Source organism: Psammomys obesus, unplaced genomic scaffold (genome assembly GCF_907164565.1).
Source record: "Psammomys obesus unplaced genomic scaffold, mPsaObe1.curated_primary_1811, whole genome shotgun sequence".
Lineage (NCBI taxonomy): Eukaryota > Metazoa > Chordata > Mammalia > Rodentia > Muridae > Psammomys > Psammomys obesus.
The window spans coordinates 3,950,638-3,958,715 of record NW_026591086.1 but is presented as its reverse complement, the minus strand read 5'-3'; positions in this window follow the sequence as shown (position 1 = coordinate 3,958,715).

The window sequence follows — 8,078 nt, the reverse complement described above, 5'->3', positions numbered from 1 at the left end:
CCACGGACTACAGGGCGGCAAGAGGGTCAAAACTTCCGTGTTCGCGCAGTCTGCCGGGGCTTGCTAGGATTTCCAGGTTTGACTGCGACCTAAGGGAAACTTTCCAGAGGAACGGCTGGAAAGCTATAGCAAGTGTCAGGCAGATGCTGGCGGAAAAACAAGGTATGTGCCTGTTTTGAAGGCAAATCTACCCTAATTACAGACACTGCTCAGAATATGCAACAGGTAGGATGTTTTATTGCAGGTTTATGCGATCTTAAAACACTAACTAGAAATGTGTAGTCACAGTTTCATCATTTGGGGCTGAGCCATCTCACTGGCCCAGTTTTGCTAATTCTTGTCATTACCACATTCTACTTATACATTCAGAGGACCTACTGTGTGTCGTGTGTCCGTACTTTGATGCCCATTGCATAGCATTATCTACCATGTTCACGACAAGAGACATGAACTACGTTTAGGAGAACAGAAAAAGACATTCTATGTGGCTCAAAGACAGTGTGATACCTTCAAAAAGAAAACATACAGCACAAGGCAAGAAAGACTGAATTGCCTCAGCGATGGGTGCAGTCTGTGCTGCGCTGTGAGCTCTCCGATCGTTGGGAGGAATTCAGCCGCAGCCTGATAGATGGGACAGCAGTTTCTTTACTAAGGTAGTTGTTATTATTTAGAAATAATATGCACAACAGATATTACATGTATTGGATGGAGATGGAGAGAGAGGGAAGGAGAGCGACAGGGTGAGGGGAGGGGAGGGAGGCGCCTGGACAGAGAAAGGAGAGAGGGAGAGAGCAAGAAAGAGAGAGAGAGAGAGGTAAGAGGCAGGGGGTCCGTTTATAGCTCCTAAGCAGCTGCAGCAGCTGAGCCTCACCTGCCAGGTGCATCCTACCTGGCCAGCGACACATGATGACATCATAGGTTACTAGGCAACCAAGAAGCAGGCTAGCTAAATGCTAACATTAGTATCAAAAAGTAACACAACCCATATATGCAGTCACATGCTTATATATATATTAATATATAATTAATATAATAGAATTAATGATAATTAATATGATTAACATAATATATATTAATACACACTTGTGTAGTGACACCAGCGTCATTGGCATTGTTATCTATTTTACTTCCAAGATTCCGTTTTTCACTTACATATCTTTTTATTTTTTTTAATTTTTTATTAATTACACTTTATTCATTTTGTATCCCCCCCCATAAGCTCCTCCCTCCTCCCCTCCCGATTCCACCCTCCCTCCCCTTTCTGCATACATGCCATTCCCCAAGTCCACTGATAGGGGAGGTTCTCCTCTCCGTTCTGATCTTAGTCTATCAGTTCTCATCAAAAGTGGCTGCATTGTCCTCTACCGTGGCCTGGTAAGGCTGCTCCCCCCCTCAGGGGGAGGTGATCAAAAAGCAGGCCAATCAGATTATTCTTTTTCTTTTTTTAAGATAGATTCTTAGTATGTAGCCCTGGCTGACCTGGAACTCGATATGCAGGTCAGGCTGGCCTTAGACTCACAGAGATGCACCTGTCTCTGCCTCCTGGGTGCTGGGATTCAAGGCATGAAACACCATTACCCAGGTAATATTTTAAATGATATTTTATACATTTAGGTGCTTTGCCTATGTGTATGTCTATGCGTCATAAACATGCAGTGTCCACAGAAGCCAGAGAAGGAGTCCGGGTCCCATGGCACTGGAGGTACAGACTGTCATTAGCCACCTTGTGGATATTGGGAATCAAACTCAGGTCCTCTGGAAGAGCAGCCAGTGCTCTTAGCTGCCGAGCCATCTCTCCAGCGCCATGATTTCTTTATTAAGTGGGTTTAGAACTATCTGACATCATCTAAGTAAAGTAAAGGTATTGTTTATTCTTTGCCCTGTCATATGTTAAGCAACTGTTGAAAATTGGTGCTGGAAAGACTTCATGGAGACTGATCAGGAGCTCTATCCTACACAGCCCTGCTCCCCAACAATTTTGGCTGTTCAGATAAAATGGAGATCAGTCACAGACCTGCCCTGTCTTCATTTGTAACCTTTCTTAGCCTGTTCCATTGGCCTGGGGGGGGGGAGTTCTCTCCTCCTACCTAGGGGACCCAGTCAACCCATAAGCTCGAGAGCCCTCTCCTTCTCTCACACATCACTGCCAAATCACCCGCCTCTCTGGCATTTTTCCCTTCCCCTCCTTTAAAGGTCCTAAGAAAACAAAATGGTAACAGTAATAGCAAGCACTTATTTAGTACTATGGTGGGTCTCACAGGGGTTCTCTTGCTTTTCCTGTATTAATGTATTTCATCCCCACAGTCTATCATATGGATCGCTATGATCAAACCTCATGTTTCTCTTTATAATATACATATATGTGTAATTTTAAGTGTAGACTCCCCATATGAAGAAAACATGCATTATTTGCCTTGCTAAGTCTGGTCTATATCTTTAACATATGATTTCCAGATTGATCTATTTACCTGAAAATATCACGATGAACTTTTTTTTTTTTTTCAAATGAGGAAAACAAGAAAGAAAAGAGTTAAGTAATGTGTCTGAGGTCAGAGCTAGTAATTTATGTGGACAAGATTCAAATATTTGTTGAACTTAGTGTTCCTTTTAAACAAATGTTTTCAAAATCTCTTCACACACACACACACACACACACACACACACACACCCTTACCTCTACTCCCAGGACCTTTCCACTTTGTATCACTCTCTTCCAAGTATAGTATCTTCTCTCACCTCCCCACCCATTACTTATTTAGATAATTTTTTGTTGCTGTTTTTTTTTTTTTTGTTTTTTTTTTTTTTTTTTTTCGAGACAGGGTTTCTCTGTGTAGCCCCAGGAGTCCTGAACTCAGTCTGTAGACCAGGCTGACCTTGAACTCAGAGATCTGCCTGCATCTGCCTCCCCAGTGTTGGGATTAAAGGCCTGTGCCAGCATGCCCAGCAGAATAGATTCTTACTATATAGTCCTGGCTGGTCTGGAGCACACGGTGTAGACTAGGCTAGCCCCAAATTCAAAGAACTCCATCTGTTTCTGCTTCCCACGTGCTGAGATTAAAAGTATGCACCATCATACATATATATGTACCACACACGTGTGCCCTTCAAGGCCTGAAGAGGGTGTCAGATTCCCTGGAGCTAGCGTTATAAGCAGTTATGAGCGTCCCAGGCTGTGTGCTAGGTCTCAGGTCCTCTGCAAGAGCAGCAAGCACTGTTAACTCTCCGGCCATATCATAATTGTGTGTGTGTGTGGAAACATGGTATTATATGACTTGTCATCATTACATATCTATAATGTTCTATGTTTTTATTAAGTCTTAAGTTTTTATGAGCCCTCCGTGTTTTGTTTTTAGTGGATAATAAAATCCTGCCTAAAACCAGACCCCAAAAGCATCTCAACCAACCACTGCTTGTGAAAAGAAGCTCTAGGGAGAAGAAATTACTGACACAGCTTTCAGTTGAAGCTGAAGTATCTGTGAAAATAAAGGTCCTTGCCTAACATTTACAACTATCCTGCTCTGTTCCCAGTCTTGGACCTGTGAAAGTATCCCCAATACTACACACAGAAACACGTGATCATCACAAGTTTGTTGCTATGGCCTGTGAAATGCATCCATTTATCTCAAAACCTTGCCTGCTAGTCTTTTGTCATAGAGAGCAGCTCCAACCAGGACTAGATTTTGTCTTCTCTTTGAGGTCGTGCCTTTGCTGCTTATTGGCTAGAAGGATGATGAGAATGTTTAGGAAAGAAGAAAAATATATTTTATCTTTTTGCTTCTGTATTTCCAACCAGTCGGTTCATCGTGGTCTTGAACATTACACATGTTCTGGTGTCCTGAGAGCTTTAGGTCACACAGAGAAGGCACCGGGACTTCCTGCTTATGCTCCTCTGTGCTGACCTTTGACTTTCTATATCCAAGGCCTGCACTAGAGATTCCCTTTTGTTCTGGCTAGTTTTATGTCAACTTGACACAAGCTAAAGTCATCTGAATAGAAAGAACCTCCACTGAGAAAAATGCCTATTTTCCAGCTCATTGTGGGTGGTGCCATCCCTGGGCTGGTGGTCCTAGTTCTATAAGAAAGCAGGCTGAGCAAATTAGGATGAGCAAGCCAGTAAGCAATCCTCCCCTGCAGCCTCTGCATCAGCTCCTGCCTCCAGGTTCCTGCCTTGTTGGAGTTCCTGCCCTCACTGCTTTTGAAGGTGAGCTGCTATATGGAACTGTGAACAAAATAAGTCCTTTCCTACCCTAGTTGTTTTGGGTCATGCTGTATCATCGCAGCAACAGACACCCTAACAAAGACACCTTTATCACCCCATCTATGTTATGAAATCTCTTTCTCCTGCATCTCTGATGTCTGCTCTTTTCCCTGCCTGGACTAGCTGCCCTCCAAGCATTCCCGCTCAGAACACTGCTAACCTTCTAGCTTACCATACTTCTACAGGCCTCTCCTCCCTTCTTGTAGCTTTCCATTTCGAAATCTGGTTGATCTTTTTGTCTGTAAATTTCATCCTGTCATTCCCTTGCTCAAAATCCTCCAGGGACCTGGTAAACTTCAAGGTAAAATTCACCCTCTTTGTCATATGACCCTAGAGTTTGCCTCGCTGGGTCTCTGGGCTCCCGTTAAGACTAAGTCTGAAGCTGTGCCTGGAGGGTTCATGGTTTTTTTTCCTCATATCTCCAGCACACACACACTCTCTTCTCAGCCAGGAATGTCCTTTCTGTCAGGTTTAGCATCATCTCACATTGCATTTTTCAGTCCAGGTACCAGAAACCCTCTGTTTTCCTCACATGGTCCACAGTCATGGCTGTTTTTCCTCTAGGCTCCCAGAGTGCCTTCTAGTTCTCCTAGTCCAGGACATTCCAACACAGTGCAATTCTCTTTACTTCTGTCTACCTCCTACAGCATCAGCCCCAGATCATTCTCCTGGGTGTGTGCTCAGAAATGAGTAGGTGAAAAGATGGACAAACTGATCTATCTGTCCTTTGGTGACATACCAGCTGGTCTGGAAGTAGTCACTGAGGTGAAGCTTTAATGACTTAGCAGCCGTCCCTGAGCCCACGTTTGCCATCTGCTGCAGCTGAGCTGTGTGCCTACATTCGCCCACCAATTCGCCAGAGCCTACTATGATGATGTTGGAGATGAGGCCTCCCTTTGGAAACTAATGAAATTTGAATGAAGTCATGAGGGTGGTGTCTAGTTTGACAGGACTCACTCTCTTAGAAGAAGAGAAGCCAGCCAAATCCCTGATACCATTTGAGCATCCGGTTTAACTCAATGATGACATTAATCAAAGTTAGCAAAGATCCCCCAGCAAAGGGTACAGTCCCATAACACTACCCTTCATGTTAGCTGACAATTGCAGGCGCTAGGTCTCCACCTTGGCTACAAGTCTGTGACGTACCCCACACTACACCCCACCCTACCCCTGCCATGGGTTTAGTCATTATCAATATCTGTTCATAGAACTAAGGAAATAGTTGACTTACTATTGCCAGTTATTACAAAGGATATTTTATCCCTATGAAAAAGTACAGAGAAGGGTACAGAAGGATACCCAAAGCAGGAACATTTGCCCCTGTGAACTTAGGGTATACCACCCTCTTGAAACATGGACACATTTAACAATCCAGAAGCCTCTTAAACCCCATCTTTTAGGGATGTCTCTGGAGGCTTCATTATATGTTATTAACTCAGTCTTTGCTTCTCTGGATCTCTAAGGATGGGGAGTAGACTGGAAGTTCTATGTTTCTAATCATGCCTTGGGTTTTTCTGTTGAATAACTTCCATGAAGAACCTGTGAGAACAACCAATGTGTCCATCACCCAGGAAGCTCCATGGCATTAAAAGCACCAGGCCAGCAGCTGTTATGCCCAAGTCTCGTGGACCCCAAAGACCACCCAGGAGCCAATTCCTATGCAAACACAGTAGGGTCTTTATCTCAAGCTCGGGCCCTCACGGTACTGATGCAGCAGTTCTCAAGTGTAGAGCCCCGAGCTGGGTGACATTCAGCAAGGGCAAACTTGTTACTAAGTGATTGGCTAACTAACATAACCAACATTGAGCGAGCTATCAATAGATCTCAGGAATGTTAGGTATTTCTATGCCATGAATGTTCTACTACAAGGTCTGTGGGCTGCCCAGCACAGATGCCCCACTCTGAGATAAGATTCCTTCCCATTCTTGTAGCTACCTCCAAGCTATTCCTTGGGTAAGGGATTTTATGGTCTTGTTCCTGGAACTGGTGACCTTTTACCTAATTCCTGGGACTGGTGACCTTTTTTGGTGGGGGGGGGGGGGGTGATGGGGAGGTCAGGCCTGGTCTTCTCACAGCCAGACATCTGGGAGAGAAAGCACAGCTACAGCCCTGTGGAAAGACATTGGAAGGCCTCTACAGCCACCTGCTTGGAAGGTGCAGCCCCTGCTCAACCCAAAGGTGTCCATGAACGTTTTTTATTTTTCTCACCTTCCAGTAAGGAGTGAAACTTGCTGGGAACATAGGGCTCACTTGAAAAACAAGAAGCGCTTTGGAAAATGTGCTATGATCTCAGATGCCTATAATTGATGAGTTCCCGATTCCATTGTGGTCCAGCGGACTGGGGAGATATGACAGGGAATTCAAACTCTCCCTGAGGAAAGATGCCCACTGCATGCCTAACAAAGCCGAGTATTCCATCTCCTGTGATTGTGTAAGACTCCAGGCTGGCCCCTGCAGCTGGCCACAGTCTCAGGTCCTGACGTCATTTCTGATCCACAGCACTCTTCACTCCAACTCAGCCAGAAAAAAAAAAAAAAAAAAAAAAAGTATCAGTTCTCAATTTCTAAGGGTGAGTGAATACAATGAATAACGGGAAATAAGCTCTGGCGGTTTGCATTTTTAAGCACTCAGTGTCCGCTTAGTGTAGGGTGTTGGGGGGTGGGAGTAATCGAAGTCCTTCTGCCTGCTGCACCTCTGTTTGATGCCGTCCTGCCACAGAGGCAATATATCACTGACTGTACATGTGGTGGCTTATCATGAGCATCGACCTGACAGTATCTGGAACTAACTAGGAGACGTGCCTCCGGGTAAGTCTGGGAGACCTTGAAAGGATTACATGAGAAGGGGAAGATCTTCCCAGAGTCCCAGAGTAAGTAACACCCCCCCCCCAGCAGTGACCCAGATAAAGAGGTCCAACGTACAAGACTCGGAGGACTGAGAGAACTGACCTGAAAGCCTCCTCCCTGGGGACTAGTTGTAACACCAATGAATCACAAGCATGGCCGGTGCGGTAAGATATCCCTAAGGGTGCAACAGAAGAACTCATGTCTTGGTTGCAGCCAACAACTGTCTAGTTGGACTTATGACCCACTCAACAGGAAGGAAAATATGCCGGGTACTGGAAACCTGCTCAACTTCCTGGGACTAGTGAAGTCATGGAGCTTAGAAGAAAACCTTATACCACCACTTTACTAAACCAATGGAATTCCTAAACCATATTCAAAAGCTATCCTTATATACCCATAGTTAAGTGTAGCTCTTGTGCCTCAACAAAGAAGCTTCTCTTTACAACACACAGAAACCATCACAGAAAACCACAACTGCTCTAAATAAGAGAAGACTGGTCATGGGGATCCCAGGCACAGGGGATGTTTTCCATCCAACTCTGAACCTAAGGGCTGGGCAATATCACAGGAAGAGAGGTCAGAAGAATTGTAAGAGCCATGATATCTCAATAATCTGCCTAAAAAAAAAGACCTGAACCATGCTAATGCCAATAGCTATGCCAAAGTAGAAAGGAAATAACCTCTTGGGGCCCAACCCCTAGACAGTGCATTACAGGGACCAAAGAATGGTGAGGACAGGAGAAAAAGTCTTCCCTAATTGGCTCTACCAAGTTGTTATCAGTCTTAAAATCACATATGTAAAAGTAACACTGAGCACAAACAGGTTGTATTTACACACACACACACACACACACACACACACACACACACAGTACTGGGAGAGTCTATGTAGCTTCCAAGGGACAGAAGCAACCACTAGTCCTGCCTAGCTATGACACCTATGAACCACAACAATGGCTGGCATGGCAGGATGT